Genomic DNA, 12,405 nt, shown 5'->3' on the forward strand with positions numbered 1-12,405 from the left:
AATTAGATATTTAAACAGGGTTTAATAATCACATTTTGGAGTGATTTAAATGGCGCCAAATTAATACTCCCCTCCTCGCAGATTTTGCTCTTTACTGTAAAATATTTTTCTCCCACATAATTGCTATGTTATTGATGGAAAGTCAGAAAATTGCAGGCCTGATGGCTCTAATAATGCTGTTGGTTTATTTTACATGCCAAAGATGGCATACTGCTTAGAACACAACAGAATAATAGTGGGATCTGTAGGGAGTGGTAACAATGCACTGGTCTATTGGCTCCAGATATTGTAATTGACTGCAGCTGCTGTTCATTAAAGTCAAATAAAACACATCTAGTGCCTTTAATCACAAGATTCGTTCAGTGGAAGTTGATCCATTTCAAAGCCTTTGGCAATGGGAAAGGTCAATCTCCAAGTTGCAACAAAGGGAGAAGTTTGACCACAGTACCATTCTGCTCTCTCCCCCCTCCACCACAGTAAAGATGGAGTAGGGCTTTATCCACTTGCTACTTCTGGCCAAGTGCATTTTTAAATGGCGGCTGGTAAGAGTGCTGATGCTTGACTGCAATCAAAGATGTTGGGTAGTTGATCGAGGTCCAGTAAAGTATTTTTTACAAAACGTCCTAGTGGCCAGGAGGATCAGTAGTGCCTCTCTGGACCACACAAATACACCGTGGCATCCCCCAGTCTTCCCTTCCACTTCATAGAATCAATGCAGAAGGAATCCATTCAGCCCATCAAGTCTGCCCTGACCCTCTGAAAGAGCATCTTACAGAGGTGGGCCGCCCTATGCTCATAACCCCACGCATTTACCATGTCTAATCTACTTAACCTACACATCTTTAGACACTATGGGGAAGTTTAGCATGGCCAATCCACCTAACCTGTACATCTTTAGATTGTGGGAGGAAACTGGAGCATCCAGAGGAAGCCCACGCAGACATGGGGAGAACATGCAAACTCCAGACAATCACCCAAGGCCGGAATTGAACCCGGGTCCCTGGTGCTGTGAGACAGCAGTGCTAACCACTGTACCATCGTCACCTCCTCCCCACCATCCATGATCTCTGAAAAACTTTCTTTGTGTCAGGGATTTGGTCTAGGGCAGAGCATCTCCTGCCACCTGAATTTAACAGCTGGACAGTTACTTCCTGCCAATGTCTAGATCACATTGATTGGGAATTTGGACAGTGGAATGCAATGCTGTTGTGTCTGATGTACGATTGATCGCGAGACCCCGTTCCCTTCCAGGATATAAAATTAACTCCAACTGAGTTTATATTTTAAAGATTGGAGAGAAACTCAACTGCAGCTGAGACACTGAAAAGATGGTAATGGATTTATTATACACTTCTACTGACACTTGGACAGGGTGGCAATAGAGGGCTGAGTTGCTACCACCACCACCACCAACACCCCGCTCCCTGCACCATGCTTCTTGTTACCTGCCGAAATTGAATTTCACTTCCATTTACTCTGAAATCCGCATATTTAAAATGCAATAAATCACACTATTGTTCCAAGTCTTGTGTACTTAATAACTGATTTCTGAATTCAAGTCAAAGTATGACTTTGTTGTCTCTTTGCAAGGAACATCAAACATTACGTTTGACCGTTTAATCGGGAAGATTGGATTGGTGTCATGTAAGAAGTTCTTTTTAGACTAGCAATCCAACTTCCAATCATGAACATTTATAGCGGATAAATAAATGGCTACGAGCTGATTTCCCCTCAGTATAGGTTTTTCTAACACTTACTGTCAAGACTATAACTGCCTTGTGACTGCTTGTATTTGTCCTTTGGGAATATTATTTTGCTGTGTGCTGTGCATTCATCTGGGTTTTGGTCTGACACTGACTGCAAGTGTGGAGTGACTAGCGTATATTAACATTAAATGCCAATGCAGTTTGTGTGCGGATCAGAACAGTGCCCCGTCATCAGTGTCTGGTGCTAAGATTGCCTGACTCAGCATGATGGATATTACAGCTGCTTAGGCTAAGGAAGAGTGGAATCAATTGGGGTTTCTGCTCCTGATTTATCCACTGACAACTGCTGAAAAATATCTCTATATATAGATTTCAGCAGAAGACATAATTAGGCTTCTGTAAACCTACAAAAAGAAAGGCTGTCCCTGGAAAGGATCTTGAATGTTGGAATATTGTATGATACAAAACTCATAGGGGCTCTCAGATGACCTGGTGTTATCATGGTGGACCATTCAGACCAGCATCAAACATTGTTCTACATATTGATTTTTCTATTTCTGCTTGACCATGCTTAGCTTAAGTAAGCATATGTGTGCATTTCAATGATGCCAAGTGCTCTTGGAAAACTGTCAATAATCAAAACAGAAAGTCTTGTTGCCTGAATCTCTTGCTGCTATAATTTGGTGCCAAAATGTACTTTGCAAAGCCTCAATGACTTTTGGATGTTTATGAAGCACTAAAGAAAGATTTATGGTTGTTGCACCTGCAGTAATAGTTTGAAGGAAAACTGAAGCATACAAAATAAGGGCTGTGGCCACATTATGCGGCACATTTGGGCCGTGCTAGAAGTGGATCGTGTCTAGTCCATTTTCACAAAGTGGAACTTGGCAACCATCTTCCAGCTGTTTCAAGCACTGCTCTCCAAATCTTATCCAGCTCGTTACTCTGGAAGCAATTGATGCATTCCTATGGGTGTCTTATTTCAAGTTTGTAAAGATTTTGTGCAGCTTCTGTTCTCTTTCAGACATCTTGCCATTAGATTATTAGAAAAGCATTTGTGTGCCTGCCATGACTCAGTTAGTAGCGCTCTTACCTCTGCATCAAAAGGCTGAGTGTTTAAGTTCAACTTAAAAGACTTGGGCACAAAAATATAGGCTGTCAATCCAGTGCAGAACTGAGGAAGTGCTGCACTGTTGTGCTATCTTTTGGATGAGACATCAAACTGAGGATCAGTCTGGCTTCTCAGGAAGTCACAAAAGATCCGTGGCATTTTTTCCAAAGCCTGTTCACAATCTACAAGGCACACATCAGAAGTGTAATGGATTACTGTCCACATCCATGCATGATTGCAACTTCAACAACACTCAAGAATCTTGACACCATCCAGGACAAAGCAACAAGTGTGAGATATTGCACTTTGGAAGGACAAACCAAAGAAGAACGTACAGGGTAAATGGTAGGACTCTGAAGAGTGCAGTTGAACAGAGGGATCTGGGAATACAGGTACAGAATTCCTTAAAAGTGACGTCACAGGTGGATAGGGTCGTAAAGAGTGCCTTTGGTACATTGGCCTTTATAAATTGGAGTCTCGAGTATAAAAGTTGGAGTGTTATGGTAAGGTTATATAAGGCATTGGTGAGGCCGAATTTGGAGTATTGTGTACAGTTTTGGTCACCTAGTTACAGGAAGGATGTAAATAAGATTGAAAGAGTGCAGAGATGGTTCACAAGGATGTTGCCGAGACTTGAGAAGCTGAGTTACAGAGAGAGATTGAATAGGTTGGGACTTTATTCCCTGGAGCGTAGAAGATTGAGGGGAGATTTGATAGAGGTGTATAAGATTTTGATGGGTATAGATAGAGTGAATGCAAGCAGGCTTTTTCCGCTGAGGCTAGGGGAGAAAAAAACCAGAGGGCATGGGTTAAGGGTGAAAGGAGAAAAGTTTAAAGGGAATATTAGGGGGGGCTTCTTCACGCAGAGAGTGGCGGGAGTGTGGAATGAGCTGCCGGATAAAGTGGTAAATGCGGGGTCACTTTTAACATTTAAGAAAAACTTGGACGGGTTCATGGATGAGAGGGGTGTGGAGGGATATGGTCCAAGTGCAGGTCAGTGGGACTAGGCATAAAATGGTTCAGCACAGACAAGAAGGGCCAAAAGGCCTGTTTCTGAGCTGTAATTTTCTATGGTTCTATGGTTCTAACTTACTTGATTAGCATCCCATTCGCCTCTTTCAACATTCCCTCCCTCCACCACCAATGCACAGTGGCAGCAGTGCGTACCATCTACTAGATGTACTGCAGCAACTCACCAATGTTCCTTATACAGCATCTTCCAAACCAGGGATCTGTGCCAACAAGAAGGACAAGGGTATCTGTTCTAAGCGTAATTATTGGTGACCACCAGGTTAACAATAACAATTTGTTAACTAACTCAGACCATGCACAGAGTGCTTCAATATGCTTCTTCTCGGGTCAATTCTGATGGTAAAAACCCAAGCTCAGGATTCGTGTGCTCCCACTCCATTGAGTGATCGGGTCACATGACTGTCCAGCCCCCTTAAAGGGGCTCGTTACTAGATTCCTCCCCTTTTAAGTCGCTTATTACACAATATCTTGAAAAAGTTCAATTATTTACGCAACATTAACAAAAATATATATTTTTAACACATCAGAAACTCAGTCTGTTGGGGGGCTTTTTCTTTCTCTGGGAGTGACGTTTGTGATTCAACAACAGATTGAACTTTCTTGAGCCCGACTCTCTTCTTGTACAGGCACATCATTTTTCACTATTTCGGGGTTTCACTGGGATCAACAGTCGACTCTGCAACAGGCTGACTTACCCCTTCACTCCTTTGACCAAGGACAACATAATGAACAGGCAAAATTGGAGTAGGCTGCAACACTTGCCCTTGAGATGACTCTTATCCTCTTCAATGATATAAGTGTTTCTTTAGAATTTTGTCCTGAATTCCACCCCGTAGGATACTGGGCCGGTTCTGGCCACCTGCGACCCAACTTGATCTGTTCCCAAAATGTTTTTACAAATACTGGATCATCTATCTCAAATGTTCTCTCAACTCTTGATTAATCTTTTCTGCATACTGTGCCTTGACGCCACCCTCCCCACCAAACTTGGAACTGTCAGGGTCCTCAAACTCCGACCCAGCAACAACTCAGCAGGAGCTATTCCAGTGATTGAATGCGGGGTGGCCCTGTAAGCAATCGGGAATCTTGCTAACTTTGTTTCAAGCGACGTCGATGATAATTTCTTCATGCCAGCTTGAAGGTTTGTACGGCGTGTTCTGCGAGCCCATTGTTGTATTCTAGTGAGGCAATCAGGGGAATTGCTTTGTCTTCCTTAAAAAGCCCTAACAGAAGCTTGTGATCTGTTATGACAGTGAAATGTCTTCCATAGACATATTCATAATTTTTTATGTCGTAAATCATGGCTAGGACTTCCTTTTCAATTTAAGAATACCCTTTATCTGCATCTGAAAGGGCTATTGCTACGTATGTGATGGGTCTGTCTGACCCATCATCCATCCTATGGGATAACAAAGCTCTCACCCCATACGGGGATGCTTCAAAAGTAAGAACCAACTTTTTTACAGGGTCAAAATGTACTAACAGGCATGATGATTGAAGTGCTTGTTTTACTTGGTTGAAAGCCTCCTTCTGTGGTGTTTTCCAGCATCTTCCTCTGTTGTTTCTTCAATGGAATGTGCAAATGGGCCCCCAATGTTTATAGATTTGGAAGGAACCGCCTGTAGTTGTTGACTAGCCCAAGAAAGGACTTGAGGTCTGAGTTGTTCCCAGGGGCCAGTGCTATCTGAATGGCTCTCACTTTTCCTCCATAGGATGTAGCTCCTGTTCATTCACGCTATAAACTAGATAAGCCACTTTATTCACTTGGAAGCTGCACTTTTCTCTTTTCAGGCATACTCATGCATTTTGAAATCTCTTCAAGACTTTGTCCAGATTGGCTAAATGCTCGTCTTCAGTGGATCCTGTTATCAAAACATTGTCTAGATAAACAACTCTAGTTAAATCCTGCAAACTCTCCGTTATATGTTGAAAAATGGCACAAGCCACCGAGACTCTATATGGTAAATGTGTACACTGATGTAACTATTTGTGCGTGTTGATGGTGCTGTACTCTCTCAATGTGTTGTCCAGTTCTAATTGTTTGTAAGCAAGGCTCATGTCCAGCTTGGTATATGTTAGACTCACAGCTAACTTTGCATACAGATCCTCTATTTTAGGGATGAGGTAGCTATCCAGCTTCGCAGCCTGGTTTACCGTCAGCTTGTAGTCTCCACATTTCTGGACGATCTTGTCTGGTTTGATTACTGGTAAGATAGGTGTTGCCCACTCTGGGAATTGCACGGGCTTAATAATGCCCAAGTCTTCAAAACATCTAAGCACTGTTTTACCATTTTCAAGTAATGAGTAGGTCACAGGTCTAGCCCTATAATATCTCGGGTGAACTTCAGGATCAACATGGATCTTTGCCTTTAAATCTTTGATCTTCCCCAACTCTTGAAATATTTTTTGGTATCTTCTGAGGACTTCAGGTAAGTCCTCTTCTACATTTGAAAAAATTCCATCCAGTTTAACTTGATCTCCTGAAGCCAGTCAGGTCCAATTAAACTTGTTCCTTGGCCCGAAACCACAATCAACAGTAGCTGAGCAGACTGCTGCCTGCAGCTTATAGGAGTCATGGTCATTCCTACCATTCAGATATCTTCTCCAGTGTATGTGGCTAGCTTGGCTGCGGTGTTCTTCAATCTCAGGAAGTTGGAGCCCTCCTTGGAGATACTGGTATGTTTGTTCTCCAATGACCGTGGCTGAGGCCTCCATATCCATCCCCACCCTCAGTGGATGGTCATTCACCAATAACACCACTGTAATTGGGGCTACCTTGCCCACTATGTTATTCATTGACAAAATGTTTAGTTCACTTTCCAGAAAGTGGCTTCTCCATTTTATGTCCTTGAGCTGGATTATTTACCCTGCTTGTACTGGGCAGGCCCTGCCTGTCTCTGCACTTGTGCCTTTCATGCCCTCTTCTCCCACGTGCCCCCTTCTCTGAATTGGCTCTTCTCCTCGTATTGGTGGCAGTCTACATTACTCCCAGGCTGTTGACTGTACTTCCTATACTTTTGAATTCTTTCAGCTTCAATGCTTCTCTCTTTACTTAAACCAACACCTTCACTCTTACATAGAAACATAGAAAACTACAGCACAAAACAGGCCCTTCGGCCCCACAAGTTGTGCCGAACATATCCCTACCTTTTAGGCCTACCTATAACCCTCCATCCTATTAAGTCCCATGTACTCATCCAGGAGTCTCTTAAAAGACCCTATTGAGTTTGCCTCCACCACCACTGACGGCAGCCGATTCCACTCGCCCACCACCCTCTGTGTGAAAAACTTCCCCCTAACATTTCCCCTGTACCTACCCCCCAGCACCTTAAACCTGTGTCCTCTCGTAGCAGCCATTTCCACCCTGGGAAAAAGCCTCCGAGAGTCCACCCGATCTATGCCTCTCAACATCTTATACACCTCTATTAGGTCTCCTCTCATCCTACGTCTCTCCAAGGAGAAAAGACCGAGCTCCCTCAGCCTATCCTCATAAGGCATGCCACTCAATCCAGGCAACATCCTTGTAAATCTCCTCTGCACCCTTTCAATCTTTTCCACATCCTTCCTGTAATGAGGCGACCAGAACTGAGCACAGTACTCCAAGTGGGGTCTGACCCAAGTGGGTTTCTTGGTGCCACTGTTGCTAGCAACTTTTTGCCAAACCTGGTGGACCTTACCACTCTGTACATTTTGCAGCTCCAGGGTCCCCCTTCTCTACACTTACCATTGCTAAGCCACTTCCAGCACTTTTTAAAAAGTTACTTCTGACTCTGCCAGTAGCCTTTTCTGCATTGTCGTATTGTTTACACTGCATGCCAAACGGTCCCTCAGCATGTCATTCAACGTTGAACCAAACTCACAGCACTCCGCTATTCATCTTAACCTTATTACAAAGACTGCAGTGGTCTCTTCTGGGGCTCTTTCCATTGAATTAAATTTGTACCCATGCAATATTACTGAGAGCTTAGGATGTTAATGCTCTTTTTACTAATTCCACAAGCTGGGAACAAATTGGGATCAGGAGCATCTGGAGAAGTTAAGCTTCTGATCAAATTATGTGTCTGGGTCCCACACACAGTAAGCAATATAACTTCCTTCTTATCCTTCCCCTCTATTCCATTAACCTGGAAAATATATTGCAAATGCTCCACATACTGTACCCAGCCTTCATAATTTGCATCAATTGCCAAATTGCCAATACTTGCCAAAGGTAGGCATATTGCTGATTTCCTCTTTGCAGATTGGACCTGCGTGGACTTGTGCTGGACCAAATTAGGTCTCATTATCAGATGCATAGGAACACCACCACCTACCAGTTTACAAGGGCCATTGCAATATCTCATCAAATTCATACAAATTTAAGCCCGATTTTACTGCAAATGCTTTAAAATGCAGTAAGCCATGAAGAGAAATTATGTTTTCTTTTGCTTGTCTTTTGTTTTGGACAGTGATAGTGCATAGGATAATTGTACGTAGTATATTGTGTTCTGCTTCATTATTTCTGTATGAAAGTTATTTTGTGAGCAGAAACTTTGGAACCAAAACTGTAAATTGCTGGAATGGAATTAGATGTTAGCCAAGGATGTTTGCAGAACTCTTTAATGCAAAGCATGTAATGTTCCCACCAGATCTTTAGAATTGATGAGCTGGCTTGGCAATATGCCTAGAATGTGATGGCAGGGTGCTCAGGTTAACAGATCATTCTGAGAATACGAAAGATCTGACTCTAAAGCTAGTGCAGATGCAGAGGTAAACAGGGAATGTGGGGAGGTGCTCTAATGGAAATGATTACTTAAATTGTATTGGTGATTTTCTTACATATTTCAGTCAGGCTTAACTAAAGCCGAGTTATTCAGCAGGAAATTGTTCCAAAACTCTTCTGGATCATTGCTGGAAACAAAGTTGGGCTGAAGCATATCAAAATTCACTGTTGTATTCCATGTTACTATCTTTAGATTAGCTTTCAATAGGACAACGTTAGGTTATTACATATTGGATTAGATTACTGTGTGAAGAACTGAATTCTCACTATTATGCATTTCAATATGTAATATGTGCCAGATGGTACACAAGTACTAATCTGTTCCCTCAAACAGTTATGACAGCTTTAATACTATCGAAGTGTGATTTACTTCAAATAATTCACGATTCTACTTTAAATTTTATCAACTATATCTTTGCCCTGGGTGCTCATTATTTGTTCTGTGAACCGACTGCACCTGGCGCTGGTTCAACAACCATCTGTATACCTACAGACCTGCCATTGAGATAACTATTTCCTATCCTCCCACACTAGGAAAGCAATCTTTTACCTGAATTCTGCCAGTAAACACTCTTTTTGTGGGTTTCTTCCGCTTTCCCTTGCTGGAGGTAAACAAGAGGATCCCATAATTTGGATCATTTGATTCATGGTACTATGGAAACCTTGCTGTGCAGGGAGAGCGGAGGTGGGTGCACTTTCTGGGCCAGTTATATTTCCATATCTCTGTTTCACTTTGACTCTAGACAGAGAATATAAAAAGAAATTGCGATAGCTTTCATACTCACAGCCAAGTGGATTATAAGATAGAAATGGGAAAAAAGACGGCATCAACAAATATGAAAATAAACCCACAAGGCTTGCCTCTGTAAAAACACTGACTTCAAAAATAATTAATTGGCTGTAGAGTACTTTAGGAAGCTATGTACTTAAGGAACATTAAACAGTATGGTTTGTTCAATGATCAAAAGTTGATTTTAAAATGGCTGCCAATAAATGCATTGTGATACAGTGGGCTATTCAGAGCTTGAACTTTTAAAACTCACTCTTTTTTGATGAGACTTTAAAGTTGACTATAACTACATGCAATCACTATCCTTCCCCACGAGAGAGTGCCTCTCTCAGGCAAATTCTGATTGATGACTTTTTTTCTGCTCTGCTGGTTGTTAGGAGATGGGACTCAGTTGTTCTGATATAAGGAGCTTATCCCCGTCTCTATCTTCAATGAGGCCGCCGCCCGCCCCCCCCCCCCCCCCCCCCCCCCCCCCCCCCCCTTATCGCCAACACCTTGAACCATTGGAAATTTTACATGCAAAGTCAGGCCACTTCTGATTTTTGACATAGAAGTATTCAGCTTGTAGCCATATTACTTTGCATATAAGGGCATCTTTCAGCTCAGTGAGTGAACATTTGATTATATAAGCAAACTTTTGTCATGGGCATGGGGAAGAAAACTTTGGAATAAGCTCAAATCGTAACAGTCAACTTCTTTAGAAGTTCACGGAAGCAGCAATATGTGTTCAAGTTGTGCCATGGGGGTTTAATCTGCAATATTCTCATTTAGAAGCATAAAACAATCAAATTATCAAAAGAGACACTTTTATAAAGGTAAATGCAGATGGAAACGATTGAATCCTCCGTGGAGCATTGTGGGACCACGGCAAAATTTGCTGGAAAGTGAATGTTTAATGATAAATAATATGGAAAATAAACTTGGATAAATTCACTTGAGTTTCACTTGATTTGGGAAGTTAAATAAAATTCATACGTGAGCTGATTGTATGGGCCCACTTTGTAATAATATGTTGCTTTTTAAAATGGAGCCTCAGTGCATTACTTTTGCTTCTTCAAGTTTTTCAACTCAGTTTTTAAAATAAGAAATCTTTTTAACATGATGCATTCAGTTCCTGTTTTTCCAGGAACAATTTGGTTTGTCATTAGTACTAAACTTATCAGCTACAAAAAAAGGCGCCTGTGCTTCAATTCCCATGTGGGTCATTTTCAACTTGGCCACCTGGGCAGTACCTACTTTTTATGCAGACTGTTGGTTTTCCATTCCATTGATTTCAAATGAATGAAGGTCAGGCAGGTTCCACAGTTACTGGGTGTATCACTCCACCAGGTGATGTGTGTTGAAAATGACCCCTTCTAATTCTTCTTTGTGCTGCTTCCAAATGCCATTTTGTGCACTTGTATGGCACATCTGAAGCATATGTCTTTACAGAACTGCAGATCAATAATTTGCATTCTGTGGCCATCATGACTAATATGCTCACAAGCGCATATAGACAGGGTAAATTCAGAAAGAATGTTCCCAATGGTGGGGGAGTCCAGAACTAGGGATCATAGTTTGAGTATAAGGGGTAAACCTTTTAGAACTGAGGTGAGGAGAAATTTCTTCACCCAGAGGGTGGTGAATGTGTGGAATTCACTACCATCGAATGTAGTTGAGGCCAAAACGTTGTCTGTTTTCAAGAAAAAAATAGTTATAGCTCTTGGGGCTAAAGGGATAAAGGGATATGGGAGGCTGGGGGGATCAGGATATTGAATTAGATGATCAGCCATGAACAAAATGAATGATGGAGCAGGCTCGAAGAGCTGAATGGCCTCCTCCTGTTTCTAGTTTCTATGTTTCTAAGTGCCCGGCAATGACCACAAGAGAGAATCTAACCATCTCCCCTTTCCATTCACTGGCATCAGCATCACTGAATCCCCACTATCAACATTCTGGGGGTTTCCATTGACCAGAAACTGATCTGGACCAGCCATATAAATACTGTGGCTACAAGAGCATGTTTGAGGCTAGGAATTCTGTGACGAGTGACTCGCCTAAGTCTGTCTACCATCTATAAGGCACAAGTCAGGAGTATAATGGAATACTGTCCACTGCCTGGATGAGTGAAGCTCCAACAACACTCAGAGTTCCACACCATCTAGTACAAAGTAGACTGCTTGATTGGCACCCCCATCTACCACTTTAAATATTCACTTCCTCCAGCACTGATGCACAGTGGCAGAAGTGTGTACCATCTGCAAGATGCACTTCAGCAACTTACCAAGGCTCCTTAGGCAACATCTTCCTCACCCACAATCTCTGCCACCTCGAAGGACAATGGTAGTTGATGGAAACACCACCACTCACAATGTTGCTCTCTAAGACACACACCATTCTGCCTTGGAAATATATTGACAATCCTTCATTGTTGCTGGGTCAAAATCCTGGAACTCCCTCCCTTACAGCACTGTGGGTGTAGCTACACCACTTGACTGCAGCGATTCAAGAAGGCATTTCACCACCACCGTCTCAAGATTAATTAGGGATTGTGCAATATATGCTGGCCTAGCCAGCGACGTACATATCCCATGAACAAATAAAAAAAAAGTTTTTTCTGCATTGTTGCAGAATTGCTTTTATTAAAAACAGTGAAATACTCAGCTTTTATTGAATTAGCAACTGCTGAAATGAGTGAACTTTGTTAGATTTGTAGAATCATAGAGTACTACAGCACAGAAGGAGGCCATTCAGCCCATCATGTCTCCACCAGCTCCCAAAAGAGCTACCCAACCAGGCCCATTCTCCAGCCCTATCTCCGTTGCCCTCTAAATTAATCACTTTCAGATATGTATCCAGCTCTCCCGGGCTGAGCATTCCAAATCCCAACAACTCTCTGAGTAAAGATATTTCTCCCCGTCTCTCTCCTAGCTCTCTTGCTGACCATCTTGAAATTGTGACCCCCCCCCTTGGCATACCAACTAGTGGAAACAGAATTTCCTTCCTTACCCTGTCAAAGTTGTTC

At 42.4% G+C, this 12,405-nt stretch overlaps 1 protein-coding gene across 1 annotated transcript in view; it reads left to right on the forward strand.

Moving 5' to 3' along the window:
- Positions 1–12,405, forward strand: part of tmem163a (transmembrane protein 163a) — a 185,536-nt gene that overhangs the window by 67,002 nt on the left and 106,129 nt on the right. The window lies entirely within an intron of this gene.

The sequence above is a fragment of the Mustelus asterias genome, chromosome 14, assembly GCF_964213995.1.
Source record: "Mustelus asterias chromosome 14, sMusAst1.hap1.1, whole genome shotgun sequence".
Taxonomy (NCBI): domain Eukaryota; kingdom Metazoa; phylum Chordata; class Chondrichthyes; order Carcharhiniformes; family Triakidae; genus Mustelus; species Mustelus asterias.